The sequence below is a fragment of the Mchenga conophoros genome, linkage group LG18 (genome assembly GCF_057382185.1).
Source record: "Mchenga conophoros isolate Kocher_MC1m ecotype Shallow Benthic linkage group LG18, M_conophoros_male_GT1.1, whole genome shotgun sequence".
Classification (NCBI taxonomy): domain Eukaryota; kingdom Metazoa; phylum Chordata; class Actinopteri; order Cichliformes; family Cichlidae; genus Mchenga; species Mchenga conophoros.
In genome coordinates, this window is record NC_140543.1 from 22,733,581 (window position 1) to 22,759,425 (window position 25,845).

The 25,845-nt window shown below is 43.4% G+C and overlaps 1 protein-coding gene across 1 annotated transcript in view; it reads left to right on the forward strand.

Moving 5' to 3' along the window:
* The first annotated feature begins 5,578 nt into the window (after window positions 1-5,578).
* The window catches only part of lingo3b (leucine rich repeat and Ig domain containing 3b), a 52,011-nt gene continuing 31,744 nt past the window's right edge, over window positions 5,579-25,845 (forward strand). Inside the window, exon 1 of the mRNA XM_085253837.1 lies at window positions 5,579-5,783. The gene's annotated coding sequence lies outside the window, so the exon portion shown is untranslated. The remainder of the gene's footprint in view (window positions 5,784-25,845) is intronic.

The following is a 25,845-nucleotide window of genomic DNA, read 5'->3' on the forward strand; positions in this document are numbered from 1 at the left end:
TGAATCAGATAGCCAGTGGTTCAATCCTTGGACCTTAGAGTAGGGGGTTGATCTGCACCCCAATTTTCCTACGCCCCTGTTTCACACACCCTGCCACGTAAGGGGGGTTTGTTTTTTTCTGCCTGTCCTACCTTAAACATTGTCAGACTGTATACCGCTTATGATGTAATAACTGAAATAACACAAACAGAATTGAAGAAATAAACAGATAAAGCCTGAACAAGAGGAGCCTGTAGAGAAATTATAGAACTGATCTTGGAAAAGAAAAATGTGTTTGGCACAGCAGTGAATTCAGATCAAAATTCAAATTGCAAAAGCTGCCAGACAGGACAGGATTAAAAACAAACAAACTAAAAAACTCACTCCTTGTACAGATCACTGAAACAGAAGTGCCAAACTATGTTTTTGTGTTGTAGCATTTCTCCTTTTGTTGCTTAGTTACGTAGTTGGGTTTAACACATTGTTTTGCTTGGTTTTGTTTCATGTATGGATTAGGTAGCACTGTTTCTTCAAAGATAGTTGGATTTTTCTGTTGTTTGCTGGCTGTGGTTCATGTCAAAGTCCTCTGCTTTCAGTTACTGGCATATCATTCTTGACCAAGCAGATATTAATAAATAATAGAGTAATAGAGTGAAAAAAACAAAAACAAAAAAACCCCAATGTGAGTTACTGGTAAAGTCTTACAGAAAAACGATTACTTCCAATTATTTATGCTAAAGGTGGTTGTAACCCTAAGCTATTAAGTTATTGAACTATAATGGACTTGGAGAAAAAGAAGGACTTGACCTTTGCTTACCGAGCAATAAATGTGTACATTTTTAACACATAAGTCGCCATGCTTTCAGACTTTGACATCCCCAGTATAGAGTTACTTGATGGGAAATAGCTCAGGTAATACAAGCAGCTGGTGGTATTTTTGGCAGTGTACCACAGTCACGGATAAAAATTCCCCCGGCTTTTGATGGTCAGCTTTTTGAACAGACTGAAATGTAGAGAAGTTGCCAAACACAACAGTAATGGACAAGGCGGTGATTAGTTTCATGACACAGCTGCTTACAGGGGTTATAAAGACTGGAACACACACAAACACAGAAGAGACAGCTAATATATATTCATGTTTAATCAAATCTTCTGTTTTCTGTAAGAAGTTGCTCTTGTTGTGGAATTAATTTGCATATTTTGGAGTAAGCCTAAGCCTGTGATTCATGCTGTTAGCCTGAATCATTTCCAAGCGAGATAAAAAACCCTGTTGGGTTTGAACATCAAAAAAATTATGCTAAACAGCTCCATTTATTATATACATTCACCTGTATTTGGCTAGTTATACCTTCCTTGCAGTAGCTTTTAGTCACACCTAGCTCCATTATGCAGGTTTGGTTTCCACCCGATAATTCCTTTTATATTTGTTCCAAGCCATCTGATACAATGATGTCTGACCCACGTCCCACCTGCACTCAGAATTCAAATGCCACCGTATTCTGTCCAAAATGTCAGTGCAACTTAAATTCCTCCCAAATGTGGGCTTTCGAGAAAGAAGACTGTCACTTGGGTTCAGTGTGTCACCCACAGCATTTGTAGTCTTAATGCTAACACTCTGCACCCACTGTGACGGCACATTGTGCACATATCACTGTACAACAACATGAGTGTATCCACCGCTGTTTAAGGCAGACCCAAGGAATAAATTCCACAATTTTAAGTTTTTAATTTTTATTTTTTTATTCTAAAGAAGAGTGTGGTGTTCATGAAAGGTGGTAAATCTGCAGCCATCAGTCTTAGCTAGAACAATTTGTTGGAGTGAATAAATGCATGTGGAGACAGGAAGTATCTCCTCTCGATTTTTACAGTATTTACCAGATAAACAAAGCGGATCAGGATGGTTTTATGTGGAAAAAATAAAGAAAATCTACACAAAATGTATCAAATTGTTCAATAGAACATAAGTAAGCTTGGCAACTGACCAAAACAAAACCCAGGGCAAGGCTTGTGGCTACTGGGGAACTAGCCAGCAAATTAATAATGAGGCGCTCCACTGAACTCTCTAAGGAGAATCTATCCCTGTCCTATATACCCCACTTACACCAGGATCAAACCATGTATGGAAATGTATCAGTTAACTCATGTAGTTGACATTTTCATCCAAAAACAACATAAAGACATTCAAATGACCATTTCTAGACTTTTCCCACTGAAACACAAACATTAAATCTACTCATTATATCTTTATATAAAACAGTACTGGTTACCCCTCTGTTTGAATTCAGCTTGGTACACTCCAAAATCCAAAACACCTGAAGTTCCTGTTTGAAAGTCTCCATCTTCACCATGGTGGTAATGTGGAGCAGAGCACAGGCTACAAACACTTTGGGAATGTAGCCGAGGAACAGTTGGCATATACTTAATACTCAATAGTGTTGGCTTTACACTCACATCTTGAAGATAAACTATTCTGCAAGCTTGATGCGCCAGAATAGGGCTAAATGAGAATACCTCTGTAGCAGCCTAGAGTCTGTAGAGGACATGGGTTACACAGTGGCAGTGATTAAATGTATTACAGAGAAACATTTGTTTGTTTATTCTCTGGTTTTATGTTGAACCATTTGCAAAACTGGAAGATTGTTCATAAAGTACACAGCAGGAGAAAAACACAACCTGCTCTGGTGTTTCGGCCAAGTGACACACATTTGGCTGAAATACAAGCAAATGATATTTTCGCAAGATGTCATTCTATTTATCTGTTAAGAAGTGTATAAAAATGAAATAACCTCTTTATTTAACAAAACAGTTACATAGCTGAGAAACTTAAACCTTAAAAAAGAAAACAACTTATGGCTGTCTGTGACAGGCAGACGACCAACCTCGGCTCGACGTGTGCTGCATATTTACTTAGTTTAATTAGTTTCTCCGTCATCAGATGAGAGCAGTTTTATGCCGACAGTCACTATAGCAGAGGAAATATAGCTAGGTTTTATTCTCAAATTTTAATTTTGTTACATACATGTTGTGTCTTCTTGGGCCTCATGCAAACAGGTTTAGAGATCTGTTGATGATCATTTGGCAATCCCAAAAAAAAAGTCGTATTCCCAGACTTTTTGATGAGCAGTGACTATGACTTGGGTGAAAAGTCTACACCAAAAAGCTTGGGATTGCTTTGGTCACTAGCAGATGGTTACAGTTGCACATATTTTGCTTGAAACACGTCAACTTGTCTGCAAACACTGATTATGTATTCTCTGAGCTGTAGCGAAACTTGAAAGCAGTGTGCAAAAAAAAAAAGACGGAAATGAAGGAAGCCTTACTTCTGCTATCAACACATATAAAAAAGCAGACTTTTACTTTTAAGGCAGACATTCCGTCTTTCTGGATTGCTTTGAACTCACAGTTTCTCCACCACTTGCCTAGTAGTTTATGAGTGTTTGCAGACAAGCTGGCCTCTTACATGCAGAGACCTATAATAATGAGGAACATTAAATAATTCAAGCTTTCAAGTCAGTGAAGACTCTTTCACAATTTTAAGACATCTTGTTAATTCAGAGAAAAGACTCATTTCTTGTCAAGTAAATGCAATACACTTGCATAGATATCATAATAGTATCAATTGACACTACAGCAAGTATTAGAATTACTGGAGAGTCTTTACATTACAGTATATAGCTCCTTGAGGAAAGTGTTGCTAAGGAAGGAAGAAAAGAATCCATCCATCTATGCAGTCTAGACAGAAATGCCCAAAACTCCCTGTCCCCAGCTACCTCCTCCAGCTCACCTGGGGGACACTGAGGTGATCTCAAGCCCGCCAGCAGGGAAAATCTCTCCAGTGTGTCCTGGGTCCACCCCGGGGAGTCCTCCCAGTAAGACATATCCAAAACACCTCACCCAGAAGGCATTCTGGTTAAAGAAGTTTTTTTTTTTAGTTATCTATCATATTATCTATAATGTTTTTGGGGGTTCAGCAAAGGAAGAACACGTGATCTGATGTTTTAATGTATGTGTGTGGGCAGGCAGGTCAGATTGGCTGAGAGGTGGGAGTGGTAGGTGTTTGCTGGACTTGGCCTCCACCAGGCATCATGACTTGCCCAACCCCTGGCCTCGGGGTCGCAGGCCAGACTTCTCCTTTCCTGTGATGAGCTGTTAACTGACCTCAGGGGCAGTCAGGCTCGAAGAATGGGTTTCTGTGTGTGTGTGTGTGTGTGTGTGTGTGTGTGTGTGTGTGTGTGTGTGTGTTTCAACCTCAGTTCCCTGTGATCTGATCTACCCTGACAAGGCAACAGGACCGAACAATAAAAATGTCTATTTTCCTCCTCTCTCATTCGCTCCCTCTCTCTGCATGCTCCAGGCAAAATGGGGGAGGTGATTAAAAAGAACAAACTCACTGGAAGAATGACATTTCATCATAAATCCTCTTTTTGTATATTATACTCACCATTTGTCTTTAATCAGGAGCAGCTTGGTGCTATTTGGTATAGAGCTGCTGCAGCAGGATGCAACACCTTCATGCCTTTATTTTAAGATTTAAAGGTCACCTTTCACATTCCCACTGTTTAGCATGATGAATTGCAGTTGTTCCTAGGTCAATGCTAATAAGAAGAGGAGATTGGACCTCTGCACCGAGGGTACTTGAGGCTAGGTCTCAAAGAATTTGGAGTTGGACTTTTCACAAATGCAACTCTAGCCCAAAATGACATATACCTCACCATCTGATTCAGATGTAGCCACAGCAGTGAATGGCCCTTATCATTTGTTATCAAGCCCATGCACATTGTCAGTCGGCACTTTCCTCTACCTGCTGGCACCCTCGCAAGGCTGTTATCATTCAGTGCAATCAGTGATAAAAAGAGAGCAACCTAGATGATGTAGGAAACGACTACAAATCGTGTAAAGGAGTAAATTAAAATACTGGCAAATTGAGCTCGGTTAACTGTGATTTACATGTACAACCCATGTTTGCTGGATTATTAGAAAAGTCTTAGAATTACCTTTAATATTACTGTTTTCTAAATGACTGCAGTACTAGCAGTAGTAGTAGGAGCACTACTAATCCTCTTATCTATTCTTACAAATACATCTGCTGTTTTTCTGTCTTCTAATCTTTGCTGTCATTCTTTTTATTCTTTATCCAGCCCTGTTGTTTAGAGGCTCCCTCAGCCATACGCTCGGCAGCACACTGAATTGTGAATCCTAACAGCCTGAGCAGTAGCAGATAGAGAGTGACTGAGAAAAGTGAGGGAGGGAGGGGGTTGGGGAGAGATAAAGAGCGAGAGAGCAGCGAGAGAGAGGTGAGAGAGAGAGAGAGATGAAAAGCATGCTAAACGAGAGAGAGGCGTTCATACTGAAGGAGGCAGAGGCAACAGCAACAGCGCGCTCCTTTCCCCATTCCTCCCTCTCTTTTCCTCATAATCCCACAGCCATACCGGAGGGAGATGAAGGCTACCCTGACCAGCTGATGAGGACCGGCTGAAAGAGAGGAAAGTCTCAGCGTGAGCCCCCCTTCTTATTTTGGGACGTTAATCAACAAGGAGTGAACGGAGGCGCGTACACACGAGCGTGCCTGCGGGAGGGAGGGAGGGAGAAGGAGAGAGAGAAGAGGGGGATGAGTGGTACGTTTGGTACAGCTGCTGATGCCAAGGTCTGAGAGTGAGACAGACTGAGGGAGACCTGAGGCTCGGAGGGCTCGCACGTGCGGAGCGGCGTCAGAAACTTGCGGCCAACGAGAACAGGAAAACAGATTCACATACGCACACAGCTGGACAGATGAGGAGGGATCAGGGACCACGCTTCAGCCCTGGGTATGTTAACTTGTGCAGAACACACGCGCACACACACATGGGCATTTACATCTTGTCCTCAACAGCCACTGTGATTTTTTCAAATAGAGCGCAGACACACTTGAAATGCAACAGTACACGTTTGCTGGGCTTAAGGGTTGACGACTACCCATCCTGACAAGGCTCCCTACTTGCCCTTAGATACTTGCAGGAAAGAAAAGAGAGTGAACAAGAGAGGTTATGTGTGTGTGTGTGTGTGTGTGTGTGTGTGTGTGTGTGTGTGTGTGTGTGTGTGTGTGTGTGATCATGCTTTCTTACTATCGCCTATCTGAATTGTGCACTCAGCTAGAGGTATTTAAAAAGGCTTCACAAGCTGACCAAGTGATGAATGTTAATAAACCTTCACTGATGGAATGCTGTCATGTTTCACATCGCCCGACTCTTCTAGTTATAACATCGCTCATTACATTACCTACATGAGTTATGCGCTCTGCTCACAGTCTGCAGTCTGTTTTTTTTATCTGAAATGATAACCTGGCTGAAAAACAGCTGAAGTGAGGACTTGTTTGTTCACTCTGGTCTGAGACATGAATAGCTCTACTTTACCCATGCTACACTGCAGGATGCCATGTGTGGTAACGTGTCATGCGTGGTCATGTGTTATGTCATGTTGTGGCAGGGGGCATATGGCAATGTGTGTGTGTGTGTGTGTGTGTGTGTTGTGGCAGGGGGCATATGGCAAGTATGTCTTAGGTGCTTTAGCTATCAGCCCCCCCCCCCCCTTTTTCTTTGAATCTAACACCCCCCGCCTCGTTCTCAGTCTCATTCCTTTTCCACCATCTTCCTCCTTTCTCCATTTCCAATTATAGACTGTCACCTCTCTCCCTTTCCTCCTGATCCTATCTCCTGTTTCATTCCCTTGCTAAGCAATTACCTTTACCTGAATCTTCCCCTCTGGACATCATGGCTGGCTGGTTTTTCTGTCTGTCTCCTCAACAATGAAAGTGAAGGATAGGTGGTCATTTCATGGCCATTTTTTAATGGTTGCCTGAACCATGAGCAAAGGAGCAGCAGTGAAGCATGAGCACACAAGCCACTTCATGTTAATACCACTCAGATAGATCTGGAACAGATACATAAATATGAAGCTCAATCTGGGAGGAGTGGGGTGTTCAGTGTACAGATGAATTATGCCTCTAATCATGGAATCAGCTCATTACTTCCTGCTCCTCATTAACTTGTTTGGGTTTCTAACTTTATCGCTGCTCGGTCTTGTCTTCCTGAAAACTAAACAGGAAAAAGAACTCACTCAGACACTGCTGGCAGGCAGATAGCTCCCAGCATACAGGCAAACTTGCTGTTTGTGTCTGAGAGTTTTTTCTGCACTCACGGACTCTTCAGCTACCTCTATTCCTGTTGCTTTACCCTCTTTCTATAATCGCCACTGGTAATGAGCCAGCCTTCACACACGTATACAAAGACATGCACTTATTCCCACCTTCCCACCATCAGTATGACCCTTTAAGTGCAGACGCTTGCCAACTACCTGAAGCATAATATCGCTGTCCTCTCTGCTGCCAAGTCTGCGTAGTGTGTGAAAAGACCAAGACTGGAAATGAGACACTGTTGAATCAATGAGAAGTTAGATAAGAGAAAGAGAATGTCACGAATAGAAGGATGAAGAAGGCAAGCGCGACATAAAATTAAACAGGAGGAGATTAAAGTGATGTAGTGAAAGGCTCGTCAGAGGGATATTTAGGACAGAAAGGGCCGAGAGTGTGACAGGAAAGTGGGAGAATGTGGGTGGAACTGTTTGGCCTCTGTGTTGACAGGTGCTTATTGCAGATGTGTTTTTCCAGTGAGTGGACATGCTGGCAACGTGATAGTTTTCAGCCACCCGTGGGGAAGAAGGTGATGAAAAAGAATGAAGAGGATGAGATCATTGCTGGAAACAAAATCTTTACAAAAGAAAATCGTTTTTTGTACAAGTTGTATTTTATTTTAACTTTTTTTCCCATTATTCCATGTTATAGTAGGTGGGCACAGAGCTTGTAAAGAAGACAACTGACTTTCCAAACACCTTTATTTAGTGGTAGAAGCGAGCTTATCTGAAATGTCTGTGATAAATCCACATTAAAGAAAAAGACTTATTCGCCCACATCTATGCCAATTACCATACTTTTCCGAGCAGACGTGCTTTTGCGAGTTTGACTGTTGTGTGGACATATGTCTGTCTGGAAGGGGAAACACTGAGCACTTGAGAACATTGTAAGGTTTACATGTAAAAACTAATATTGTATTTAAAAATTTACCACAAGCTTCTATGCTCATTACTTTTAAATATATTGCCTTTTTAAATTGGTTGCTTCTTTTTGAAACACCCTGTACTCTCAGAAAATAGAAGTTACTCCTCCACACATGTGAGACTTTTTAACTAAACCTAACATAGACCTGATAGAGCTGAGATCACAATGTTTAATGAACATGAATGCCTATTTTAAGCCTTACAACTGTGGAGCAGGGAAATTATTTTACTGCTATTGTTAAATAATTGTCATCATTACCATTGCATTAATAATATAATCTGGAGTTTATATTGCATTCAGGGGTTGAACAGTGTGTGTCTTTCAGAAAGGCTAAAAGTAACAGGACAGGAAACAGGCTTGGAGAGTTTTGCAGAAGTGAAAGTTATTTTGAGCAGCAGGCTAAGACGAGGCTTTAACAATGTAACAGATAGCTTTAAGAAGGCCTTAAGATGTTATGCATACAGTTATTATGTTGACCTTGTATTTCAGGTGCAGTTATGACTATTTTATACACAATGCATATCTGTGCTTATTAAAGAGTTGGAGCTCGGTCAATTAATTGGGGGTCGGAAGCTTTGTTCGGCGCGATGTCCGGACAATCTATTGTGCAAGTGACTTGGAGCCATAGAAGGAATTGCAGTACATGCTTACAAAACACTTATATATCAGATCATTTTATATTAAGCTTTTAAGTAGAGGTTCTTGGTTAAAACATTTATTTAGTAGAAGACATACATATAGTCTCAGTGAGCCTCTGGTCTGGTGAAAGGTCAGAAGTGCAACAGGTGAATTGAGAAAGAGCATGTGGGGTCAACACACACACACACACACACACACATGAGTTAGATTTATTTAGAGGAGAGATTAGTCATGTCTCGGTGAAAGAGGAACAATTCACTTTAAGACAAGAACGGAAAGTACCAGCCATGAAAATAGAAGATGATCTTCTGGGTTAAAAGCCATTGTGGTGTTGATCTGATCTATGTATAAAATGTATCTGTGACGCATGAAGGGGCGTCAGTAAATCAAACCCTGATGCTATAAAATATCTGTTCATGCTTTGATTAAGTTGGAGATCACTTGCTGTCGGCGTACAGAGTGTTCTTCCCACACGTGTGTAGTCATTAAAATCATTGTTTGACCAAGACCTTCTGGACCATGGGTGGTTTGTACTCTCCTTCCTCAATTTTGAACCTTAACACAACTCAGCATTATTATGTGTGGGCTGGGTACCTTTGACATTTAAACCAATACCGGAACCTGGACTTAAGTACCGCCATCCAAAAGTACCTTTTGTCGATTCGGTTAGCTGTTGTCTGCTCCTCCTTTATTACAATTTTGAAATGTTGTCAAACAAAATAAGTCAACATTCCACTATTGAAAGATTTGCTTATCTTTAACATTTTACACTCTACACCAGCTGCCTTGGTCGACAGTGTCTGTGTGTTAACATCACTGTCACATGCTTTGCAAACTACTATAGGAGTAGATGATTATTGGTTACGGTTACATGTTAGGTTACGTACTATCTCAGGAAGTAGAGTATGTTGTCTGCCAGCCAGTTGGAATGTCAGTGGTTCCATCCCTGTATCTGCATCTTCAAGTGTCCTTGTCTCATGTTCAACTATCTTATCGAACTCCAAGCTACCCCGGATGCATTTGTGGGAGTGTGTGTGCTTAGATGCAGTCCGTTGAATAGCAAATAGCATTTTGCGTTACAAACATTGCAAAGTAAAAGTGTAACCACATCTGAGTCGATTTTCAACTCGCCACGGCCTCATATGTTTTTTTGTTCTTCAACACATCGTCTCACTTGCTTTCTTCTTCTTTGACTCCCTCTGTTATCGCAATTTGACACTGGCTGATTTTGTATGAATTTTTAGTCGTAGTACTGATGCAATTTGATTTATACCCTAAAAAGTACCAGGTTCCTCTACCCGGCCCCAATTTCTCATTCAGCTCATTTACATCAGCAGCACACTTTCCTTTCAATGAACAAGCTCTTTTTTTTTCTTTTTTTTTTTTCTTTTTGCCTGTCAATGAACAAGCTCTAACGTGACCTTTAGCACTGGGCTAAAGATTTCCTGGAGATGGTAGAGACCAAAACTGGAGCTAAAAAGATGAATTTGTCAGATGGCTAGAAAGTGTGACTGTAAGTGAATGACTGTGTTTCTCTGACACTGAAGAATCTGTACAGTTGTTTTCCCTCCAGGGTGGTCAAGGTACTAGACTTTCAAACTCAATACCAATATCCAGGAAAATACTCAATGCTTGATACAGTTTTTGAAAATTTTGACCCCATCCTGCAAGAACAGAAGTAATTGCAAGCAAGTCTTATTTTGAAAAATTGAACCAGACGCTGCCTGTATTTTAAAACTGACCTCACAACTGGCTTTAAAAAAATACGAAACACATTTTGAAAAATTATTGCAAAAGTAGAAAAGTTTATCATCTTGTTCACATCTTCCCTGCAGTGTCTATCTCACCCACTGTTCTCACTGCTCCACCTCAGTCTACAGCTTTTCTCCTCAGCTCTTCAAGACTGAAGTTGTCTGATTCGGCTGCTGTGCTCCAGATTTCTCTCTTTATTTGCTTGGATTAGTTCTCCACACATTCATCTATGGTTTTCTTGCTGGTCTGCACAGTGAGAAACTTCTGACTGTGCCCATTCTCCACATGTCCGTAATCTGCTCTGTCACGGCTCAATATTCCACCCGTGATCTGTTCAGCCTACAGTAATTATTTATCTTTTATTTAACTAAAGTCAACTAGCTACCACGTTAAGGATAACAGGTGGCTAGTGTGGCTATTGGTTAACTGCTAATAGTTAGATGGCTAATATTGACATGTGCACTTCCATGCTGTTGAAACGGGACCTTTACAGACCTCTGATAGTGTTTCAGTGTTATGAATGTCCAGTATTTCACCTGTTATTGAGGGGAAGAGCTTTGTGTCTACTTGTTTGTGTGAAGTTGTTTACACTGTTTGTTGTAAATGAGTGACTCCGGTATTAATTTTAGCATTGATTAATATCTGAGTATCGATTTTTATTTGTCATGGTGAATTGGATTAAAGGACTCAGGTGCGAGACTCCTTGCAGAATGACAGTGGATTTATTTACAGTGAAAAGGTGAGTTAACAGTTCGAGTCTATAATCCAAAAAGGGCAGTGCAGTGATACAGCGACCTCTCCTCACGGTGACAGTGCAGTAATAATCCACAACAACTCCTGGTGCCGGCTCCTCCTCCAATCCTTGAACCCTGGAGGCAGATGAGAGAAAACACACGCTCAATAACGAAAACGTCCTCTCCTTCACAAACCGGGTATGCTAATCATGACTACGCTACCCGGTTTAGTTCAACGTTCCAGCGTTGGTTGTGACTCAACCGCCCCGTTAAATAGGTCTGCGCTGGCAAGGTAATTCTGCACAGGTGCGATGATTCTAGCTTAGGACACTCCCCTCCGGTCAACTGCCGTTCCGTGCCACAGCTTCCGGAAGTACATGTTCCAGCAGAAAAACACATGCCCAGGATGGAGAGGAGAACACGACACAGTACACACAAACACCACAACAAATTGGCAAGACGATCAGTGAGGACCGTCTAGCCATGACAGTACCCCCCCATTAACGGGAGCCCCCCGGCGACCGACCAAATTTGTCAGGGTGCCGGCGGCGGAATTCCTTCACCATAGCATCATCCAGAATCGCAGACCGCGGCACCCAAGCACGCTCTTCCGGACCATACCCCTCCCAATCCACCAAAAACTGGAAGCCCCTACCGCGACGCCTGGCATCCATAATCCGCGTGATGGCATAAGCAGGAGCGCCGGCAACAACCCGGGCGGGCGGCGGGGGCCTGGAAGGCGGGCACAAAGGGCTGGTCCGGACCGGTTTCACCTGGGAAACATGAAACACATTATGAATCCTCATGTTGCGAGGAAGGGCCAAACGAACAGACACCGGATTCAACACAGCTTGGATCGAAAAGGGCCCAATAAAACGCGGGGCCAACTTTTTGGATTCAGTTCGTAAGGGAATATACCTGGAAGAGAGCCACACCTGCTGTCCAACACGATAGGCAGGGGTCGGAGTGCGGCGACGATCGGCCAACCTCTTATTCTGCGCCGTCGTCCTCAACAGAGCCGCCTTGGTGGCGCGCCACGCCCACCTGCAGCGTCTCATATGATGCTGAACAGAGGGAACGGCCAGCTCACCTTCAGTGATGGCAAGTAATGGTGGCTGGTACCCCAGCGACGCTTCAAACGGAGACACGCCAGTGGCTGCCGATGTGCTGGAATTGTGGGCGTACTCAATCCAAGCCAACTGGTCACTCCAGGTGGATTGGTTCGAGGAAACCACACAGCGTAACATGGTTTCCAACTCCTGATTCGCCCTCTCCGCCTGACCGTTCGTCTGAGGATGAAAACCTGAAGACAAACTCACACGGGCCCCTAGTCCTGAACAAAACGCCCTCCAGACCCGGGAAGTAAACTGGGGGCCCCGATCAGAAACAATGTCTTGTGGAATCCCATGTAACCGAAAAACATGCTCGGTAAGGAGCCGAGCCGTCTCTAAGGCAGTCGGGAGTTTGGGCAACGCCACAAAGTGCGCCGCCTTGGAAAAACGATCTACAACAGTTAGTATGGTCGTGTTACCTGATGACGACGGTAGACCAGTGACAAAATCCAAAGCAACATGCGACCAGGGGCGCTTGGGGACTGGCAGAGGGTGCAAGAGACCGGCCTGGGGGGCACTGGGGGTCTTATTGCGAGCGCAGGTAGGGCAGGCCGCAACGTAGCTCCCACGATGCAAGTGGCGGGCAGAATGGGTCTCTGCTTCTCTCCGTCATCCGTGTGTGGTGCAAATTGGCGTGAGAGAGCATCGGGTTTTGTGTTGCGTGATCCTGGTCTGTAGGTTATAGTGATATTGAAACGTGTAAAGAACAGGGCCCACCTGGCTTGACGTGCGTTAAGACGCTTAGCTGCCTGGATATACGCCAAGTTCTTATGGTCCGTCCAAACCACAACGGGGTGTTCACTTCCCTCCAACCAGTGCCTCCATTCCTCCAGGGCCAGCTTGATGGCGAGGAGCTCCCGATCGTCCACGTCGTAATTCTGTTCCGCTTGGGTCAGCCGTCGAGAGAAGTAGGCACATGGATGCAGCTTGCCACCCACCCGCTGGGAGAGAACGGCCCCCACCCCCGAATCCGATGCGTCCACTTCCACCACAAATGGTCGGGTGAGGTCAGCCTGGATCAAAATGGGAGCAGAGGAAAACAGTTGTTTCAAACGAGCAAATGCCTGCTGCGTGGAACTAGACCATAGAAAGGGCAGTTTGGGAGAAGTGAGTTGTGTGAGGGGAGAAACCACCTGGCTAAAGTTCCTGATGAACCTCCTGTAAAAGTTGGCGAACCCAATAAACCTTTGCAGTTCTCGACGCGTCTTGGGTTCGGGCCACTCCACCACTGCCTTCACCTTAGCAGGATCGGCTCGTAGCCGCCCCTCCTCCACAATAAACCCCAAAAACGGCACAGACTGAACATGAAACTGGCATTTCTCACCCTTGACGAAAAGTCGATTTTCCAGCAGACGCTGCAGCACCAGTCGCACCTGTTTCACATGTTCGGCTCGAGTCTTAGAGAAGATGAGAATGTCGTCTAAATAGACAAACACAAAATGATTAATAAAGTCACGCAGCACATCATTAACCATTGCTTGGAAGACAGCAGGGGCGTTGGTGAGTCCGAATGGCATGACCAGATATTCGAAGTGCCCCAAATGGGTGTTAAACGCCGTCTTCCATTCATCCCCCTCACGAACACGAACCAGGTGGTATGCATTACGGAGATCGAGTTTGGCGAAGATAGTCGCCCCTTGGAGTAGTTCAAACGCTGAGACAAGAAGAGGGAGGGGATATCTGTTCTTGACGGTGATCTTGTTCAGGCCCCGAAAATCAATACAGGGGCGGAGAGACCTGTCCTTCTTCTGTACAAAGAAGAATCCAGCCCCCAGAGGGGATGTAGATGGGCGAATCAAGCCGGCAGCGAGAGAGTCTGTAATGTAGCGCTCCATCGTCTCACGTTCAGGCTTTGAGATGCTGTAAAGCCGGCTGGTGGGTAATGGGGCGCCAGGGTGCAGATCTATCCTGCAATCATAAGGGCGATGAGGCGGGAGAGACACTGCTAGGTCTTTGCTGAATACTTGAGCCAGGTCGTGGTACTCTGGAGGGACGGCTGAGAGATCGGGTGCCTTCACCTGAGCCGCCGGATTTAGGGGCACTAAACTGGGCACCGCTGCACGTAAACAATGTTCATGGCACCACTCGCTCCAGCCTGTCACGCGTCCCTGAGCCCAGTCGATCTGCGGATTGTGCTGTTTGAGCCATGGGAACCCCAAGACCAATGGGGTGCCGGGGGCTTTAAACAGAAACAGGGAAACTCTCTCAACATGGTTACCAGAAAGAACTAAAGTCAGATCAACAGTGCGATGGGTTATTGCCGCTAACGGGCTGCCGTTAAGAGCTGAAACCTGAAGAGGCTCCCGGAGAGGAACCGCGGGGAAGCCCAACTGCCTAGCGAGCGATTCATCCAAAAAATTCTGTTCAGCTCCAGAGTCCACTAATGCACGGCACTGGTGAGTGTGAGATTGAAAAACCAACTTAGCAGAACAACTCAGATGGGGAGCAATGTTCATGGTCGCACCCGTCAGTACTCCCACAGCTACTGACGGGCCTGGTCGTTTCCCCGAGAGGGGCATGCGTCAGCAAAATGTCCCTTCTTTCCACATGCAAAACACTCACCCGTCTGGCGTCTCTTCCTCCAATCTGTGGAGCTCAACCGTGCTCCGCCTAACTGCATCGGCTGCTCCTCCTCTTCCGCTGACCGCGGGTCCGTCCCCTTCCACTCCAGGGCCGGTAATCCAGTCCGCCACCCAGCGCCTCCCGGTGTCCGCTTGCTGAACTCCCGAAGGTGATCGTCCAACTTAATACATAAATTAATCAATGCACTCAAGGTTTTAGGCAATTCTTTGGAAGCCAACTCACGCTTCAGTCCCTCGTTCAGACTGTTCAAGAAAGCTCCCCGGAGCGCCGTCTCCTCTCAACCAGTCTCCTCAGCAAGAATCCAGAAATCCACCGAAAAGTCAGCGACACTCCTCCGGCCCTGTTTCAAAACAAACATCCTATGTGCCGCACTGTCAGGGTTAGTTCCTTTATCAAAAACACTTCGAAATTTGCTCAAAAAATCAGTGTAGGAAATCTGAGGCTGGGAGTTTAGGACCGCTTGTGCCCACTGCAAGGCTCGACCTGTCAACAGCTCCACCATCAGGGTGATTTTAGAACAATCAGTGGCGTAAGCCTGAGGCTGCTGCCTAAACGTGAGGGCACACTGCATTAAAAATCCCCTACTCTTGTCCAAATCTCCGGAAAATTTTTCTGGGACTGGCAACAAATGTTCACGCCGTGGCAGAGGAGGGGAGGGGGGCAGTGGGCAAGCAGCAGCGACGTTGATCGGAGGTGGCACTGGTAAAGGCCCCCCAGCAGCTCCAGGTGGAGATAGCAACATACCTTTTAGCTCTGTCACAACCTGGATTAGCGCTGATTGCTCCTTGGAGAAATGTTGTAACATGTTCTCATGGCGTTCTAGTAGCGCCGCCTGGAGCGACAGCTCGCGCCGCCAAGGTGCCGAGTCCGCTGAGTCCACTTGGCTGGAACGTTCTGTCATGGTGAATTGGATTAAAGGACTCAGGTGCGAGACTCCTTGCAGAATGACAGTGGATTTATTTACAGTGAAAAGGTGAGTTAACAGTTCGAGTCTATAATCCAAAAAGGGCAGTGCAGTGATACAGCGACCTCTCCTCACGGTGACAGTGCAGTAATAATCCACAACAACTCCTGGTGCCGGCTCCTCCTCCAATCCTTGAACCCTGGAGGCAGATGAGAAAAAACACACGCTCAATAACGAAAACGTCCTCTCCTTCACAAACCGGGTATGCTAATCATGACTACGCTACCCGGTTTAGTTCAACGTTCCAGCGTTGGTTGTGACTCAACCGCCCCGTTAAATAGGTCTGCGCTGGCAAGGTAATTCTGCACAGGTGCGATGATTCTAGCTTAGGACACTCCCCTCCGGTCAACTGCCGTTCCGTGCCACAGCTTCCGGAAGTACATGTTCCAGCAGAAAAACACATGCCCAGGATGGAGAGGAGAACACGACACAGTACACACAAACACCACAACAAATTGGCAAGACGATCAGTGAGGACCGTCTAGCCATGACATTATTTATTTATGTATTATTGACAACTCTACCCCTTAGTACCAAATATTTACCAAAAGAATGTGTTATCATCTGTAGGATAGTGCACTTATTGTGTTAACTATATGAGGCGCTCATACCCCAAAGTTGTTTTTACATCTTGATGTGCAGGTTGGTAAAAATCAACAGTTTTCTTTGTTTCAGAATTTTTTTCAGCTTCTTGCAGATCAGCCCTCAATTTTGTGAGCACTGTTGTATTCTCACCAATACCAATCATGGAGGAATAAGATATATGTGAAAGGATCAAGCTTCAGGGAGCAAAATTTGAGCATTATGTGTCCACCGGAGGAGACGCGTGAAAAGAGGAAAGATTCTTGTGCAATGAAAGGATTTGATTGAGACGATGACCGGGGGTATGTGGGCGTGCTGAAAGAGCTTTTGATGTCAGTGTGTGCACAAGTGTCTGCACGCGCTTTTGTGTGTATACATGTTTGTGTGTGTGTGTGTGTGTGTGTGTGTGTGAGAGAGAGAGAGAGAGAGAGAGAGAGAGAGAGAGGACAATAGTCAACCTTGAGGTTAAGAATGAGGTCCAGCATGGCGGATTGTTTTTATTAGATTGCTCGATCGCGAATGAGGTGATTGCACGGACAAGGGCAGACAGTCACATCCACACCGCCCACGTCTGCCCACACACACGCACATCCATGCTCAGCTACACACACAAACACACACACACAATAAAACACCAGTCCTTATTAAAGTCTTGAATTGCAGTACGGAGGCTCATGTTGCATTAGAGGTCGCTCAGAAACTGAAGTTAATGGTCTTACTTCCAGTATTATTCAGCGTGTGTTCTGTGAGGTTATTAGGCCTTTAAGGTGCTGGCCGCTGGTGAAGCCTCCCATGTACAGCGTAAAGTAAAGGGCATGATTCCAGTCAATAATGAACAAGCAGGCGGCTGCTGCAGGCCAAATAACATGCAGGTGAAAAGTACAACACTTCTGCGGCCTCAGCCTCCTCCTTCTTTCACTTGCTGTTTCTCTTTCCTTCACTTTTTCCTTCGTGATGAATTATTCTTCCTCACACTTTTGCCCTGTTTTCTTCACGCTGCCCTTTCACTTTCCATTTCTCCTTCTTTAATTTACTTTCTCGGCTGCGTTTTCTCAGACGTGACCCCTGAGCGCTCCAGGTTCTGCTGTTCATTCACTATGCACATGGTTTCTGTCTCTTTTGTCTCCCTGCTGCTTGGGTCCGATAGGAAAAGTTTTAAGGTCACCTGCTATCTCTTGCCTAGCTCTCATAATGAATTAGCATTTGGCTTTGCTTCATTATTCAGTCTGACACAACCATCCCTTGAGTTATTCTCAATGTCTTTACAATTAAACGCTCAAATTCAATTTAGCCATGATTAAGTAACTAAATCTCTCCTTTCTAATTACAAAACTCTCCCCTGCTGAGAGATACAAAGTCCTTAAAGGTGTGTCCATCCCATTTTCATGTTAAAGAGTTTAACACCAGCTTGATAGAGCCACGAAAGAGTCTCATTTTGCCGACATTAAGTGCTTGTCTTGTCTTTTAAAAGAAACCTTTCATTGTTGCATGTGTGTGGCGCTTTTGTCTTCCTTGACACCTCACTCTGAACACTCCTAATAAGGTTTCTTGCTCATCCACACAGAGCAGAAAAATAACTGTTGAAGACAAACAGCCTTTTGTGGCAGCATCGCATAACTGCATTTAATGTCACACTCTGCCAACAGCTATTACTATCACAGTTCTCATTCAAAACAGAGAAAAAGGAAGTCATGGAAATACAGAGACTTTGTGTTGACTATGAAAAATACACAGTTTGGCTCTTAGAGTTGTCACATTAAAGCTAGCAGTTAATGACCTTGAACAGGCAGCGCTGTGTTGACGCTTACTGTGATTCTCTATAATATCTGCAAATTTCATTTTATTTGTATTCAACCGGCATTTGAAATACATAAAAATGAACATAAAAATGAGAAGAGACTGTTTTGCACCAGCACATCCAGACTTATGTCATCAAACCAGTAGTTCACGGCAATCTCCACACCTCCACCTGTTTACACCATTGCATGACTTTTGATTCTAAATTTTCTCCAGAGTTTTATCATCTCTCAAAAACCAGACGTCTGGGTACTCATCACTAAGCAACAATGTCTTTGTTATTCAAATCAGCCTGCTGTTGTGCTCAATCAACGGCTGTTTCCACTGTCCAATTGGCCAATTAGAGCTGTACAGACGGGGTTAGTAGCAGCACAGAGCTAGCAGTTTAAGAACATCCATGAAAGGAGTTGCCACATTAAAAGAAAACAAGTGGTAAGACCTGCACCTTTGTAAATAATGAGCCAGCATCCCACATTAACTCATCAATACTACTCAGACCTCAAGAGAAAACCAGATAGCTTCTGGTATCCAAAAGAGAAATCTTTTCCCCCGCCTGCAGATATCTGTTTACACAGATTTGTGTACCAAATGTACCAAATCTAAAATTAAAGTGTTTATTTGATGAAGTGAAAAACATTAATCTCTCATGAGAAATCAGCACTGTGGCTTATGTTTCACATGAATTTTACACTGGCAATCATTACTGAGTGGTTTGGAGAAAAGCAACCAAACAAAAAACAGCTTGGATTCAGGAGAAAGACGGATGGCTGCCCCTCTCTGTGGCTGCCCCTCTCTGATCCTGATCTGGCAGAGGTTTCTTCCTGTTAAAAGGGAGTTTTTCCTCCCCACTGTCGCCAAGTTCTTGCTCATAGCAGGTCATCTTATCGATGGGGTTTTTTCTGCATTATTGTAGTGTCTTTACCTTACAACATAGAGTACCTTGAGGCGACTGTTGCTGTTAATTGGCGCTATATAAAAACATTTGAACAAAACTAAGACAAACTTAAAAGAAAAAACATACATATACTTTTTTGAGCAATGTAGAGAAGCCAACACATAAAGAGACCATGAAGACCATTGGTTCTCAAATAAATTAGTATGTCAGTAAAAAGCTCTGAAAGCTCTGTGTGGCCTTTAAGTTAGGGTGTTCAGCTGAATCAGAAAGGCTGACACAAAAGCTGAGCTTGTTTTAAGTCTCACCACCTGTTGCTGTAAAAGGAACTGGTTCCAACAACTCAGTGTGTGTGTGTGTGTGTGTGTGTGTGTGTGTGTGTGCGTGTGCGTGTGTGTGTGCGTGCGTGCGTGCGTGCGTGTGTGTGTGTGTGTTTGTAGCAGTCCTCCCATTACTTCACCTGCATGAATAAAGGAATCGTGTTTCTCAGACTTCATTAAAAGTTGATGCAGGTCATGAAGTGTGCGGCTTTGCTCACCGCAGATGCTAATGCAGGTCAAGGAGATAACGTTCATGCGTGCATATGTGTGTGTTTGTGAGAGCGTAGCCATCCCTGCCTTTTGTTAATTGAATGTTGAATGCAGGTTAAATTGTATAATCTTATCTTTTAATAATGCAGCTGAACTAAGGATAACACACAGGATATTGTGGCTCCACGTTCTACTCTCTGCTTCTCTGCTTCTCTGTACTCCGTCTATGTGTGCGAGATAAAGGAGGTGAAAGTGTTATTACGCAGTTGTGTGATAATTAATTTTTGAATTCATGTGATGCCCTGAAGTGACCTAGTTTGACATTTAAACATACTGATGTACAATATTCTCAAAACTGCTGATGCAAGTGATTGGCTTCCACTTCCACAGTGTGTGTGTGTGTGTGTGTGTGTGTGTGTGTGTGTGTGTGTGTGTGTGTGTGTGTGTGTGTGTGTGTGTGTGTGTGTGTGTGTGTGTGTGTGTGTGTGCATTGCCATGTAATGCCATCTGTAGGCCCAACCTTTTGGCAGGGGGGACGTTATTCATTAATTCTAACAGCATGATTTCGAGCCATGAACACTCTTCAAATGTTTCTGTGTGTATGTGTGTGTGTGTGTGTGTGTGTGTTCCTGTCTAGCTATCTTTGTGAGGACCAAAATCTGCATTCTACTATACTTGTGAGAACCAACAGTCACTTGTGAGGACACACTCACTGGTCCTCACAATTTTGAAGGCCTTTTTGAGGCTCAAAATGTGGTTTTAGTGTCAGGGTTACAATTAGGTTATGGTTGGGTTTAGGGGAAGGGTTAGGCATTCATTTTTAATGGTTAGGGTTAGGGGTTAGGGGCTAGGGAAACCATTATGTCAATGAAGGTCCTCACTAAGAAAGCTGAACGGGCTTGCGTGTGTAGGTGTGTGTGTGTCTGCAGTGCACGCTCTTTACACACATAAGGTCAGTGAGTCTCACTCGTACGCTTCATTTTCCTCTTTCTCTCTCTGTCACTCTCTTTCTCTCTTTCATCTGTGATTCTCAGTAGATGAACGTCTCTCTGATCCATAAGAACTCTGTTAAGGAATGCCGTATTGCTATTGATTCCCTCTCTGATCCCTCAGTTTGTGCAGGCACAACACAAACGGTGCGGCGTTGAGAGGACGGCTCGGCTGATAGCTGTGATGGAGTGCTGTGCCCCAGTCCTGCAAATTGGATTTTAATGATTCAAGTATCATTTTGTGAACACTGCTCACTGCTCCCCACAGACATTAAAATGTGATTTCCTCCACAAAAGGCAGAGAGAGAAACGGCTGGAGAGGAAAATAAAATGTTTTGGAGAAGTTGAAACGCCTTTAAGGGCAATTTACATTTGTGTGACTGTGTTTTAGATTAAAGTCAAGCTAACTTACTAAGCAATCAATAAGCAGAACTAAAACTGACAAACTAAAACTTGCAATTACCAGAACACAATATTTTTTCTTTCACTGGGAGAACTAGCTTTCACTTGATGATTGAAATGATGGGTCTTATGAAATCTAAACATTGTACAGATGAAACAGACAAAGTACGACACTATACATCATAGCTCAAGCATCTGCCTTGTTTTTCTTTTCACCCCTGCAGTCGATCACACCACATCCACCCACCAGGTGTTGTGTGGTTTTATACCTGCCATCTAGCCTTTGTTTTTCTGTCACATCATGGAAGGCTGCTTGCTCTTGTTGTTTCACTCTTGTTGTCTGCTTCCTTGTTGTCCCAGTTTTCCACCTGTAAGCTTCAATTTGCACTTTAATAACCCACTAAAACTGTTTCTGCCTGCCTGCTCATGTCTGCACTTGGGTCCTCCTTCTTCATCTTCATGTACAAACTGGGGCAGAGTGGGCTTGTTGAAAAGGGTAAGAACTTTATATAATCATGATTTATAAACTACAAAACTATGACAACGATTTGAACCATACATTTCCAGTTTGGGTTCATTACTCGATAAGACCTGGAGTTGCCACTTATTTTCAGTTTCTTGTGCAGCTTCTAATATTTCACTGTGGTTCTTCTTCTGATGAGATTTCAGTGAACAGTAGATGAATCAGCTAAAGGATACGATGTCTCTCTCAGGTCCTGTGCCAATTTCTGAAGAACATAACTTTCAGATGCTGTTCATCTGGTGTAGATAGTTTTTTAGTCTATCTACCCATTTATTCTTTTGTCTTCAACTTGTCAACTTAAGGACACAATGCACACCAAGACGCGATATGCCAAGGTTTTGTGCAACAGCTCTTTGGGAATCAGTTTGTTGTCTGATCTGTTAATAGATTCAGCTAAATACATGGGAACAAATGATGTGTTTTGTGACAAGCTGCTAGTAACAAACTGCTAAAGATAAAATGTTGAAATGGTAGTTACCTAAATTTTGTGTAAACACAAAACTAGCTCATCACTTGAGTTAGTCTGTATAATAAAGTCTATGTATAAAGAAATGAGAGGTGGCTCAAGACTTTTGCACAGTGTTGTACAACTTTTCTAGCTTGGGCCATGCTTGAGTACTGATGAGAAACACCAGAATCAGAAGAAATGTTTTCACAACAAATCCTCTTTTTTTTTGTTTTGTTTTTCTAATCGCTTCATGAAAAAAGTACTTCATAGCTGTGGTATCATGAGTGTTTCCTCAGGCACAGAGTGAAGAAAAATCCAGTTTTCTGTAAACTGTATCTGGCTTGAATTATTTTTTCTCACTCCTTTGGGAGTAATTAGTCTTGTTCAGTGTAGATGGACGGATTTTCTCTGCTGTCCTTCAGCGCTGACCCCCTATTCTGCACACACACATGCGCACATACATTTCGCTCTGAGGGAACACAGATTCAGACATTACTTCTGCCTCACTGCTACACAAACAGGCTTGCAAATGCCTCAGGACAGTTCACCATTGGCGTACACACATATATACACAGAGACCCACACATTCGTCCAGGGTCGCATGTTCGTCGTCACCCTTCCTGCAGAACTGGAGGCATGTGAAAGTCACTTGGGCATGCCAGCACATGCGTGTCGTTGTTGTCTTTTATGCATGTCACGTATAATGAAAGGGCCAACAGTTGAGTCACTGTGCAAATGTATTCAATATCTGTTAAAGTTCGTGTAGACCTGAAGGTTAGCTGCCTCTTCAAAGTGATTTGGTTGGCATCTCCTCTCGTTTATACAGCAAAACTGCCTCAAATCATTCACTCCATTGCGTGTTGCCTTTTAGCAAGGCAGTTGGGGCATTTTTGTTTTATTATTTGAAAGCAAAGTACAGACAATAGAGGCTGCAACCACAGAGATCGCTCTGTCTCCCTGAAAAGGTAAAACAAAGACAGCCTGAATTATTAATGTGCACATTTACATTCCCATTTATAAAGAGCAGCTCCTCATCAGCTCTTGCGTGACAGATTCTGTAGCGCCACGTGTCCCCTGACTCACTTTGTAACAACTGCTTGTTAAATTGAGGTTTGTTTAAAAAGGACACAAGCCTGTGGCAATTTGGCTCTTCTTCTGTAGATCATCTTTTTTTCGTAAATTACCAAATTGACAAAAGTTTTTCTAGGTGCTCTCTTCAGAAAAAAAAGTTAAAAGTTACACTATGCAGTGTTTTCAGTTCAGGATAGCAAAATCATCCAAAATCCTCTTTATCATGTACTCAGTTTTCTCTTATTGTTACTATTTGTCCTCATCAAGACTTCATCATGACTAAAGATGCCAGGACATAACTTTAACACTGACCTACACTTACAGTGCTGTGAGATATCTATCCCCTTCCCACCCCCATCGCCCCACCCCATATTTCTGACACTTAAATGTTTCACATGATTAAACAAATTTAATATTAGTCAAAGAATGAATACAAACACTGTTTTAAAATGATAACTTAATTTATTTTGGGGGAAAAAGCTAACAAAACCTACCTCTCATTATGTAAAAAAGAAATATCCATTGGTCTTGAAAAAAAGCCTCCAGGAATTCCAGGGAACCACAGTCAGAGCCTTTATACACAAAAGGAAGAAACTTGGAACAGTGGTGAACTTTCCAGGAGTGAAAATGACTCCAAGAGCGCACTGTCAACTCATCCAGGAGGTCACAAAAGAACTCAAAACAACATCCAAAGAACTGCAGGCCTCATTTGCCTCAGTTAAGGTCAAAGTTCATGATTCAACAATAAGAAAGAGACTGGGCAAAAATGGCATCCACGGGAGAGTTTTTGGCGATACCCACTGCTGAGCAAAAAGACCACAAAGGCTTATATCACATTTGCCAAAAAATATCTTGATGATCCCCAAGACTTTGGGAAAATTTTCTGTGGACTGACGAAACAAAAACTGAACATTTTTTTAAAGTTTGAGTCTGATTACATCTGGTGTAAAACACAGCATTTCATAAAAAGAACATCACACCAACAGTCAAACATGGTGGTGGTAATGTGATGCTCTGGGGCTGCTTTGCTGCTTTAGAGCGACTTGCTGTAACTGATGAAAACATGAATTCTGCTCTCTACCTGAAAATCCTGGAGCATGTCCAGGTTTGTGTCCTGAAGCTTAAGCACACTTGGTTTATGCAGCAAGACAATAAAAACACCACCAAGTTCACTTCTGAATAGCTGAAAAAAAATGAAAGTTTTGGAGTTATGTTCAGGTCTCTGAACATGACAGCCGCCCACCCCATATGTACAGATTCATGTCCGCATCCACTTTTAAAAGGCAAAAGATTTCACATCTGGATGTTGGAGGGGTCGGTGGTGGAGTGGATCATTTCACACCAGAGAGCCAAGTTCGAGTCACCTCACAGATTTTCAACTCATTTTGAAGTAAATAATTCTCTTGGTTATTTTTAGCCATTAAAAACTGCTTGGTTTAGAAAAAGATATTGGTTTGCGGTAAAATGCGACAGTTACCACATCTTTTAAGGTTTTGTTGCCATGGTGATGCCTCCTTGCTTTTCTCAGGACAAAATACATGTTCCTGAAATTAATATCATTCATATTAAATTCAAAACTTTGTACTCACTGATACAAAAAAGATGAAAAAAAACTTGAATTCATGAACATTAAAAAATGATTCTTTTGTTCGTCTGGGCTAAGAGGCTGAATGTTTTTCCTGCTTTTCTCCAGTTTCTCGCAGCATCAAAACAACATCCTAGGCTTTTGTTTCTTTCTGGGACACTGACAAAAATATCAACAGTTTTTCTTCATGGTAAAAAAAACAAAACAAATCCAATCTTTAATCTTTGTAACACATTGTGGCTATAAACAACCTGTAATGCAACACTCTTACACTGTGTTATCCTCAGAAAATACAGGCTGTCTTATTCAGCTAACATCCAGTCCTTTAATATTGATAAGCATTATGATCTGACTCAGCCATGACTAATAATAATGGGAGAGACACAACTTGAACCAAATTTTTAACAGTTTATTAACCAAACAAAGCAAAAAAAACCCCAAACAAACAAAAAAAACGTAACAATATTTAATGTGTTAGTCAGTGTTAAAAGTGTGTCAGCAGCTGGATGAGTGATCAAACATGAAGCGTGTGTTGTTGTGTAGGGTAAACAGGCTAAAGCCAAACAAACAAATACAGTGGTGCTGGGTGAATGAAGAGAAAGATGAAAGCTGAGACACCCGGCTCTTATATGCTCCAGGGAAGCTGGCCGGGCGCTCTCAGTTCTACTAATTAACCCCACCTACCAGGAACCTGCCAGATAACACAGAGAGACTACAGGGAAAAACAGCTGGACCATCACAAACATGAGTTCACTTGGGGATGTTGTTCATGTAATCACACTCATTTAATATAGTTCTTTGGAACCATTCACCAACTACAAGTAGTTAGCATAAACAATATTAAGCTGCTCCACAACCGAAGTAATTAGCAGCAGTATGTTGACCAGAGACCACAGAGCGTGAATGACGTTTGGCGAGTTCAAGCAAGCAAGTGCGAACGAAATAGCTGCTGGTGACGCAAAGTGCACAGGACCCCAGATCAACTTTTTTCCAGGCAAGCGATTGCAGCAACTACCAATGAGAGCAAAGGATACTGTTGATTTACATGCAACCTGCTAGTAACTAGGGTTACCTAGGCAACCAGAGGATGGAATGTCAAACAGAGCCTGGTTCTTCCTGTGTGGACTTACATGTGGCCTTAGGTAGTCAGCTAAATATCAGTCATGTGACCAAG